This window comes from Triticum aestivum, chromosome 4D, assembly GCF_018294505.1.
Source record: "Triticum aestivum cultivar Chinese Spring chromosome 4D, IWGSC CS RefSeq v2.1, whole genome shotgun sequence".
NCBI classification, from domain to species: Eukaryota; Viridiplantae; Streptophyta; class Magnoliopsida; order Poales; family Poaceae; genus Triticum; species Triticum aestivum.
The window spans coordinates 471453254-471465011 of NC_057805.1; the positions used below are offsets into that span (position 1 = coordinate 471453254).

At 41.6% G+C, this 11758-nt stretch overlaps 1 long non-coding RNA gene across 1 annotated transcript; it reads right to left on the reverse strand.

Annotated features, from left to right (window-relative positions):
• Positions 1-7255: 7255 nt before the first annotated feature.
• LOC123100380 (uncharacterized) lies at positions 7256-10263 on the reverse strand. The gene is made up of 5 exons (XR_006448393.1): positions 10074-10263; positions 8829-9006; positions 8651-8707; positions 7983-8057; positions 7256-7430 (listed from the first exon to the last, which is right to left on the reverse strand). It is a non-coding gene; the product is annotated as an uncharacterized lncRNA (long non-coding RNA).
• Positions 10264-11758: the final 1495 nt, after the last annotated feature.

The window sequence follows — 11758 nt, forward strand, 5'->3', positions numbered from 1 at the left end:
GGTGAGGTTGCCTTCGTCCATTGCTCACTGCCGCAACGTGGGCAGTTGCCTCCTCCCACCGCCCTCCTCTAGGTTGAGCTACGTCCCGACATCCCTCAGGTACAACTCCCTTTACAGCCGGCTTGCACCACTGCTCCAGCTGCCCACATCACTCCATGTGGATATTTCTCTACTTCTTTGCCCCGCACATACCTCTACTGGCTTCTATGTGATGAGTTTATGTCTCATCAACTAGTCCCAGTAATCTTATTCTAATCACGCTTCTTCAATTTCTTTGCCACAGGGATGCTCATCTCGATTTTGGTGAAACTGCACAAAATGATCCGATGGTCAAAGGGTTGCAAACTTCATTTCTTAGGAAGCTCCAACGTTGCGAGCAAATTAAAGCCTGGTTAGGGTTTACGGTTCAAGGGCTAGGGACTGCATGGATCTTTTTTTCTTTAGCTGTCTCTGTTCCAAAATAAGTGTCAACTTTAGTAGTAGTACAAATTTGTACTAAAGTTTGCATAAAGTTGAGACACTTATTTTGAAACGAGGGAGTACATATTGGCTATGATCTGTCAATCATTGAGATGCAATAGCATGCATGTTAGTCTCCTTTGTATTTGATGAAATGTTGCAACACGCAACCTTGGACGCAAGATACATGAAACAGAAGCTGGAAGCTTCATAGCATTGTACAAATTTATCTCGCCGATAAATTACAGTATATACTATACTAGTACTATACTAGTAGAATGCCCGTGCGTTGCTACGGGCAAATGATTGAAAATAAATTAAGAAGGCACCTATACGTTAGATACTTGACAAAACTTCACTTCTCTTTTTGGCAATAAAAACAATATCCAACGATTAGGAACATGCTACCACCTATTCATTTTCTCCCTCCTTTCCCATAATGGTTACTCCTCCTCCATCATGCCCAAGCCTAATTTCCATCCTCCATCCCCGCAACCCTAGGAACATGCTACCACCTATTCATTTTTCCCTCCTTTCCCAAACAGTTACTCCTCCTTCATCGTGCCCTACCCAAGCCTAATTTCCTTCCTCCATCCCTGCAACCCGCGGCTATCACCTCCCCCCTCCCCTCGGCCTCCCACCACCGCCATGTCGGTTGCCACCTCGGCCATCCTCAATGAACAACTTTGATGTCACCCCTCCCCCACCCGCAAGCCCATGCACCTTCACTAGTTAAGTTTCAGATTCGCTCCTGCTTGTACATGGCTCGGCCTCGCTGTGGTTGGCTCTCCTCATGTCATCCCCGTCTTCGGCCTCGTGCAAAGCAAAAAGTCAGTGGCACAGCAACAAAAATTCAGACACATTGAGATTTAGCAAAACCGATAAAATCAAAGAAGTGGGCGATACTTGATTCATACACATACTTCACAACGCAAATTTATCATACATCAATCATATGTCAACAACTCATTCAAACAATCAATGAACAATTATTTGATATCACAATGATATAATTCCCGCTTCACCTGAAGGTCCAAAAGTACAGTCTTCTCTACCGCTTTCTTTACAAAATCAATTATATTCAATGTTCCTAGAAAAAATGGAAGTGATTACACAAACCTATCAGTTACTCATGTTTGCATGCCTTGTCCTCTTTACCGCGAGAGTACTCCAGCAAACATCGAGCTTCACAATAACCCCAATTATCATCCTCATTGAGTTTATCATCTTCCTCGACAACAATTGTGTAGATCTTCAAGTGCCAGACTTTAAAAATGACAATGAACCTGAGCATTGATGGAAAGGTAACAATTTTACACGATCACACTCTAGCCTTGGGCCACCTTCCTTGGTGTCTCCCTCCTTTCTCCCAGCTTTGTCACCTCCCTCCATCCTTCCTTATCCTCCCTTCTTTCACCTCCCTGTGTTGCATGTCCACCACTCTTGCAGCTCTGCTGGCACAATCAGCAAAAGACATGTCTTGAACTTGATTCCAGCAAAAAAAATCTGTTGGGTTGAATAAAAAATTAAACATTATTTTTACCCTATATTTGAACAGGAAGAAAAGGAAGTAGATTTAATTCACACATATGAGTGGGGGTTGCAACTGCACACAGTACCTACACAAATGCCTAATGTGAACAACTGTCATTGTTCAAACACACTTATCAGTTACTCTTTGTACCTTTGCATTTACTCCTCAATCACCCTGCAACAAGACATGACATCATCTTCATTCACCTCATGTTAATATTTAGGTCAGAAAACATGAAGAACTTGAGACTTGGGAGTTGATGGAATCCATTGTCTTGCTCTACAAACTTTATTATTTCACCATATTTTCTTCTACATGTGCTCTTTCAAGAAGGCACATGAAATAAGAGCCGCAACGGATGATGTAATGCCAGCTCTCGAAATAGTTTACCAAAATAGGTGTAATGCCAGCTCACGAAATTGTTTACCAAAATAATTCAAGTTCACTATCGTAAATAAATACAGTGAATTTCTTCTCATTTTGAATCATCTACTTCACTTCATCAGCAACTTGCTTTGCAGCCCGATCTAAAGAAAAGAAGAACTGAGTTCTCCAGCACATGTGCAATCTCTGGGACCTAAAAGTTTCAAATACTCCCTCCGTCCGGAAATACTCATCATCGAAATGAATATAAAAGGGGATGTATTTTAATTCTAGATACATCCCTTTTTATCCATTTTGATAACAAGTATTTTCGGACGGAGGGAGTAATAGATAACAAGGGCTTCTAAAAAAAACCCAAATAAAAGGCACAAAAAATCATGAGAAATGGATTAGTAGCTAAAGGCCTCATCATCGCAAATTCATCATCCATATACGTACATCAAATTGTACAATACTTGATGGTTGTCAATGGGAAAATAGTTCATCATTTTTGGATAAGTATCGTGTCATTTGATTTGTACCTATTTCATAGGAGTTGATCATAAATGCCAAACTACCATCTGTTGTCATTTGTTGTGTTACTATTTCAGAGTTGATCATATAAACAGTTGTTGGACGCCTATTTTTAAAGGATCCACTGTAATCATACAACAGATTATTGTTAGCTTGTGATTCACCAGATCAAAACCACAAGGTCAAGCTAAGTAAGCTCCTTGAAGACCCAACATGAACAGGGGGTTCAGGATTGTGACACCTACTTTGTCCCTATGTAAGAAGTGAACCTATAAAATAGAGTTCACGAATTAACCTATGAAGATGAACAATCCTGAAATTTGATTATATGAACATTTATTTCTGAAACTCGATTGATGTCCATTGTGTTGCCTCCCTCTCTTCATATCTGACGCATGCTGATCAACTTCCAATCGGCATACATTACTTGCACGTATCAACCAAAAGAGCAACGCACTACAGAGAACATGATGTATCAGGATTTTGTAAAACAACAGCCATTAATGTGTAGCAACAATAGATCTCCCTAGAACTACCCTAACCTTGCGTATGCATGCATCCTGTTGATCTGTAATCACCTAGCTAAAATAAAAATCTAATCATTAGGGTCCAATCTAAAACCCAACAGGGAACATAGCAATTGCAAACAAAAGTCATTAGGACTTTAGGAGTCCATAGCTGTGAAATACAGGTTAGCGCAGCTACGTAGAGGAGTCGGGGCCTCTGCGTCGGCTCCCAGCTATAGCAGTATATGCGACTTATCTTGCCTGGCTATGTATGTTTGTACTTTCAGTTGCGCGTGACGAAGATACTCATGCCAAGTGCATGGCCATATGGCCCATATCTTCTTTTGACTTGACCTCAGCCTCCATCACGCCAGCAAGTGTAATGCTTCCATTTGCAGTTTTGTCGAATCTGAATAGGCACTCTAGCAGGCGCTGCCACTTTTGCAACAGACCCATGATCATCAAGTAAATCAAATACTTCCTCCTTGAATATCTGAAGCGAACAGCAACACAAACAAAATGGTAATACGAAAAATATATATTCCAATTATTTAAGTAAAGATAACTGCTACCAGCTAGTGTACCTCGATGAAGGATACCCTAATTAAGAACTCTGTATGACGGTTCATCACATCAGATTTCCTGAATATCGTCTCCATGAGAGGTGCAATTATTCCTCCACGATTAGCTTCACCAGTATAATTGGTACCCGTCGTATATGTCTTTCCGGATCCAGTCTAAATATTGTACGAGAAAAAGCCAAGTTAGATGTTAAACATCCAAGAACTAATATTACTCTTAACACTATAACTATTCGTTGTTACCTTGCTACTATCTATGTTCTAAGCTGAGATCTGGACATTAGGGATCCCATAACTAAACAAGCCATAATATGTTGTTTAAATTATTGGAAGCAAAGTGGTAAAAGAAATGATGTGAAAAAGTTAACGGTGCAAACTCATATGATTAAGCCATTCCTAAAAAGAAAGTTGACAGATGTCATGATTATTTTCTCGAGAATACAGACACCTTTGGTTTCGTTTCTATGAAAGGGAGCCAGGGTAGCTCCCCTTTGATTGAAAAAAAGAATACAGAGACCTGATTTCATGGACCACCCTCGGATGGCAACAAACCAGATAAATAGGCGAATGAATGAATCAACTTCCAGAACATATCATGTCGACCCAAATCTATCATGTTCCTACCCATCTGGCAGTTGAATTTGTAATCCTAGGAGCGCATGTTGCCAAGACCACCAGAGGCAACCAAAGAAAATCATACCTGCGGCTCGCCCGGCATGACAGTGACGCAATCCGCGCAGCCGAGCAGTAGCTTCGGCGTGACCCTGTCGCTCAACGGCTGTGATGCCACATCCGAGCTCTCCATCGGATCCCTAAACAAGAATTCGCAGAACCTATAAAAAAAAGGTGCAAGACCCAATGTATAAGCCAAGGAAACAAGAAATCTGGGCATTCCAAGCCGGAAATATGAGAAATCCGGACATTTGGGCGAAGTTTTGAATTCGCATCACCTCAGCTCCAGCGCCGGTGAGCACCCACACCGCATGATTGGTAAGGCAAAAAAATTTGTTGCAAAATTTGACATAAATAAGAAAATGTCTACTCTTTCATTCACAACTTGCACTTTATTTGAAAATCAACATGGTATAAGAAAAAACATGGTAAAGACAAAAACATATAGTAAACTTCATCCGATGGTCTATCACTATCTTTCGACGTCAGGTTTCTCATAATTTGTTGAATCCTTAGCACAACCTATACGAAACTGATGGAGGCCTCATCAAATTGATCATGATTAGTCCAAGATGAACGCAATCAAACCGCGATGGTAGCTCCTTCCTTTTTCGGTAAACTAACGATTTATGGAACATCAGAATAGTTGATAAATTTTTAGACACTCCCAATCACGAGTCCTTAATTCTGTGTCATCGTGATGCTACCTCCAACGAATAATGTAGTACAAATTGATTCTTTAAAATATTATCAAACCCATGACATGCACTTGATACAGGACAGCACTCACTCGTTCTTAATAAAGTCCATGCCCCCTCTAATCGAGCCCGCGCAGAGCAACCTTGACATGCTGGACTGGAGGTCTCTATACGTGCGATGATATGCTTAGACAAAAACATATAGTAAACTTCATCCGATGGTCTATCACTATCTTTCGACGTCAGGTTTCTCATAATTTGTTGAATCCTTAGCACAACCTATACGAAACTGATGGAGGCCTCATCAAATTGATCATGATTAGTCCAAGATGAACGCAATCAAACCGCGATGGTAGCTCCTTCCTTTTTCGGTAAACTAACGATTTATGGAACATCAGAATAGTTGATAAATTTTTAGACACTCCCAATCACGAGTCCTTAATTCTGTGTCATCGTGATGCTACCTCCAGCGAATAATGTAGTACAAATTGATTCTTTAAAATATTATCAAACCCATGACATGCTCTTGATACAGGATGGCACTCACTCGTTCTTAATAAAGTCCATGCCCCCTCTAATCGAGCCCGCGCAGAGCAACCTTGACATGCTGGACTGGAGGTCTCTATACGTGCGACGATATGCTTAGTTAACCGATGCCTCCCTCTAATACGGGCACCAATTTAATGGAAAGTTTTAGCTACAAAATTCTAAAATGCAATGGTGTAATGAGAGAAAACTTAAAAGCCTAACCTGGGATCAGCTAAATACTACACAAGTCAGCAAATTGCTTCCAATACACAATCAGTAAATTAATACGTGCAACTAAAAAGATATGATGTAATGGGATAAAAATATATAAATAACTTGGGATCAGCTAAATAGTCAAAATGTAGGATCCCAGAAATCCTAACAATACTATGAATTGGCAGTGGACTAACAGGAATGTAAGTGCAAACCTTTCTTTCTCTTTAAATTCTTGAGGATGGTAAAATTTTGTTACAAGCGTTCAAGATTCAGTTCTAACATTTTGGGGTTGCTTATGCATTGCAAGTAATCAATGTTTAACTACAATGTTATCCAAAGTTCATGTGAGTTGAGTGATATCTCATTTAGTTTTATGTCATACAAATAACGTGCAATTTTGAAATTATGTTTGTTGGAGCCCACATGTTGCAATCCCAATCTAATACAATTATGACAGAACCAATAGTGAAATGATGCAAAAGGATTTACCTGAGTACAGGGACTACCGTAGGTAAAGAAAAACCATTCTCTGACAAAACAAAAAACTGATGGGAAATAAAAATCAAATCAAGCAGAACTGGGGACAATACTATCTGTTGTTTAACTAAAAAGTCATCAATATGTAGTTTTAGTAATACACTATTGATTAGTAGACAGAATATCACATTCAATCTTTCGACGTGTAGTTGCTAGCAACCTCTGTCGTTTAGCGAGGATGTGGTAGTTGTGGTGTTAGTAAACAAATTCAAAATGATAGTACAACCTGGTCTCATGGCATTCCAGATGGCCTATTTAGATGAAGCAAGAGCAACCATGTCCTATAAAAGAAAGATATATCAGCTTCACAAATATACTACTGAAAAATACCAATTAAACATACACATATCTCTATGGTTCTACCTTCTATATATTATTTATATATTTCTAGTTTTTTATATCAATTCTTTCACACAGAGTTACTACAAGGAGGCCTCATTCTACTGCTAGTAGATGTCTCTCTCTAAGCTATTTATATAGCCCTTTCAAAATGAAGTGCTTAAAATGCCTATGGATGGACTTGAAGGTGGATGCATATCTGAAAAAACATAATTTTTCAGAGGCCATACTGATAACGTATTCAATAGTTTTCCGAGTTATATTGAAAATGTGGCAGAATATCACTATTGATTAGTAGACAGAATATCACATTCAATCTTTCCACGTGCAGTTGCTAGCAACCTCTGTCGTTTAGCGAGGATGTGGTAGTTGTGGTGTTAGTAAACAAATTCAAAATGATAGTACAACCTGGTCTCATGGCATTCCAGACGGCCTATTTAGATGAAGCAAGAGCAACCATGTCCTATAAAAGAAAGATATATCAGCTTCACAAATATACTACTGAAAAATACCAATTAAACATACACATCTTTCTATGGTTCTACCTTCTATATATTATTTTTATATTTCTAGTTTTTTATATCAAATTCTTTCACACAGAGTTACTACAAGGAGGCTTCATTCTACTGCTAGTAGATGTCTCTCTCTAAGCTATTTATATAGCCCTTTCAAAATGAAGTGCTTAAAATGCCTATGGATGGACTTGAAGGTGGATGCATATCTGAAAAAAAACATAATTTTTCAGAGGCCATACTGATAACGTATTCAATAGTTTTCCGAGTTATATTGAAAATGTGGCCGCCAACAAACAAAATTTCAAAATTGCACGTTATTTGTAAGCCATAAAACTAAATGAGATAGCACTCAAGTCACATGAAATTTGGATAACATTGCAGTTAAGCAATGATTACTTGCAATGGATTAGCAACCCCAAAATGTTAGAACTGAATCTTGAACACCTGTAACAAAATGTTACCATCCTCAAGAATTTAAAGAGAGAAAGGTTTGCGCTTACTTTCCTCTGCTTATGTGTTGTGTTGTTCTGTTTGTCCACTGCAAATGGAATATATTCAGTGCTTCAACATATTTCCTGGTAATATGGAAGAAAGAAATTTATTACAAATACCATCGATATGTCATTCAACTGCTGAAAAAATAGTATTATGTAATACAAAAGTATTAGAAGTGATGGAAGATGGATTCAAAAACACCAATGACATGCACTCGTATTTTTATGTCTTCATACTATAGAGTTAACTACCTGCAAGTTATATGCGCATAAATAATCACAACACTTGGATAGCACCTACACATGGGATTAGATATTTAATTCACATAATCAGTTCTTCTGCTTCCATAAATTCAGAATTGCATAAAAAAGTATGTGTCTATCGAGTATAGATAAGGATTTGAATTGTTGACGCAGGGCCAATGGAGCCGTCCACTTGCCAAGTGCTTTTCTAGCATGGACGATGTGCACATGGTGCAAAGCTGGCTGAAGGAGTTGATAGATCAGATCCCGGCAAGACTCGCACATACTTAACTTTGGTTGCCCTTGCCTTGATTGATTCACACACTGGCAAGGTTGCACACACAGAGGAAGACTCGATGGATTCTTGCCGGCTAGAAACAAACACAAGCAAGCACGCAGGTGGGAAAACAATATGTATATAGTGATTTTACCTCATAAATAGTTTGGTGGCTCCACTCCATAAGTATGAAATTCGTGATGTTGGCAACCTGAAACTAAAAGAGAAATAATGATCTCCTTCATAAATATCAACAAAAGGAGGATGGGTTATTTGGGCGACCAATCAAAATCCTTGAAAGTTCAATACATCAGTTAGCAGCAAGTGTGTACCTGCAAAGCAATTCTTTCTCTGAGTCGCATGTAAATAGATTTGTAACATGGTGTATGTGTGGCAGATAGCACTATCAGATTCGTAATAAGACGCTGAACTATCCGAAAAATAAAAAGTCCCTGCAATGGCAGCTAGCACACACGCATCTTCCCATCCCATCCGCAGCATCATCTCTACCTGCACCCTCAAATCACTGGATGAGTTCCCAACTTGCATCCACATCCAAAAGCGAGTGCAGCAACCACTCTGCCATGTAAACACGGGAAACAAACATCATAGATTGACCGAGTAGCATCAAGATCAGATCAGGACAAGGAGAGCCCGTGTCAGGACCCTGACAGTCAGCCCATACTACGTGCCTGTATAAGCAGTGGCGGATCCAGAAATTCAATAGTGAGTGCTCTTTTTTTTGCACCCTAATAGTCAAGCCAATTGGTTCACAGCAATACGAATTTCACAATAGCAACAATATCTGAAAAGATTAAGAAAATTACAAAATAGAAGGAGAAAACTACAATATGTCATGGCTTAAGGACGAGATCTGACAACATCATCGTTCACTTGAAAAAAGAATTCCGTCCCAATTAATGTAATCAAGTTATGCATCAAATCTTCCTCCGTGAAATCCATAGAAAAAAGGTGTGCAAGCTTAACCAGGTGTCATCTACAACTTACAATTCAAAGATAATTCAAGACATGCTCTACTGCCTACAATTCAAAGATAATTATTATTTTTCCTGCTAATGAAATCAAGCAGATCCTCACTCAGTGTCATCTACACATTTTTCTCTCTGAATCTGAATAGCAGCTACACATTCAGTTGGGATTTCACAATGAATCTGAATAGCAGCTAGACATTCAGTTCACAGTATCATCGTTCACTCTGTCGTGTGCGTTCAACACAAAAGTGGCTGGTTTGCTGGTTTGTTGCCGGCTATTGGGCTGCTCTGAACTGCGCCTATAAGCGAATTTTTGGCAAAAGAATTTGGATGCGCATCTGTACACCCATGTCCCATGGTGGATCCGCCCCTGCCTGTAAGGAAGCGAGTACTCGTCGGGGAGGAGAGGGGTACCTTCTGGAGAAGATTCACCTTGAGGAGATGGGGGATCGATGGAGAAGAGAGGCGTCGGGATGCACAGCCATCCCTGGTCGTGGCCGGCGAGGTCGTAGGGACAGGGCCGCACGGGCCTTTGTAGAGGAGGGGGGGAGGGGTAGAGGATTGGCGGATGGGGAAGGGAAGTACCAGGGGTGTGGTGCCGACTCGTTGGTCTCAGATCGCCGCCGGTCGCCGGTATCCAAGGGGCCGCCGCCGGTGGTGTCCTGGTGTTCCTGATCCGCGACGGCCGCGTCCCGGTGATCCGCGACATATCCGAGGCGCGACGGTGGCGGTGGCTTCCTGGTGATCCGCGACGGCAGCGACGGTCGCTGGCGTCTCCCTGGTTCGGCGATGGCGGCTGCGTCCCGGGAGAGGAGGAGCAGCGGCTGCGGCGATCTCGTGCGTCTGCAGTCACAGATCGTACGTCGAGGGGATCGAGAGGAGCAGGAGGCATTGCTTGTACGTGCGTGCGGTTTGTTTGGCTTTCTTTGGCTGGTTTAATTTCGTAGGTTAACCTTCGTAGATTTTTTTAGGATGATTTTCTGTCGATGAACCGTAGTGTTTCACAACGGGCATCGAGGTAGTATACCGATTTTTTTTGTCGGTCTCGAGGGTGGAAAGGGGGAAACCAGGGGGAGTGGGAGGTGGGATCGAGGACGAAAATTAACCGTCTCTGGTGGGACGAAAATTGACCGGCGAAGACTACCAACTGCTTCATTAGGAGTAGAGATACTAGTACTATATAATGAGTTAAGTGTCGCACGGTGCCCAGAAAATATGGTGATAGTGTGAGGTGGGCCATGTAATCACTGAGCCTCTGTGTTTTCACTGCTCTCGCACTCCTTCGCTGAGAATGGAGAAAATTGTAATCTGGTAGTACCTCCTTTTGCCAAAAGCGTGGGACATCCAGCAGTCCTACCACCTTAGTAATAATGACCATGAGGCGTCAAATCACATAGACCCAGCAGTAAGTTGGACGGACGAAGCAACCATCACTCTTGAATCCGCTTCTCCCTTCAACGCAGGCGCCGGTGAGAGGTCGCGTCCGTTCTGCCCGGGCATGAATGCGGCACCGATTCTTTGGAGCGGCGCTGACCGTTTCGGGCGGGAAGCGCGCGCGGGCGATGGAGGGGCTTTGGGTGGGCCAGGCTGGTCAGGAGCGGGCGTGGCAGCTGTCCCGCCTGTCCCGACCGGACGCCCGGAAATGAGAGGATGCACCGACTCTCGCGGCTAAATCATACAGTACACACCATCTCTCTGTAGGAGTAGGTCGATGTGTCGCTCTCTCTAACACACACATGCTGTTAAACACACATGCACAAGCCGAGGTAAAATGAGTCTATATCTCAATTAATGAAGACTTACATGTTACCATCCATATGTTACTACCTACTATGAAAGTAGTAACATAGACTAGTAAGATATGCATGTTACTAGTCCAAATTACTCACCACTATGACCAGCCTAGCAATGTAACCAAACGCTCCTTACTCTGTCTTGTTATCTCCCCCGGAAACCCAATGCATGGAGCGCAACTACGCGTTGATGCATGCGAGTTAATATGTGGCCCTGCATGGTAGCTAAAATGGCCTCTCTTAGTTGTTGTGATTAATTGTTGCATTTGGAGACAGAAATCAGGGCTTTGATTGGAGGAAGGACCGGTCAAGTTTCTCCTTCTCCTCGAATCTGCTTGCACCTCGTTTCAAAAAACAAAAAAATCTGCTTGCACCTTTGTCCCGCTGCACCTTCTAACGTGAATTATCACACCTAGACGGAGGGAGTAGTACGAGATATGGTGGCACACTGACTTAGGTCGAATACAAGTGCCCAAA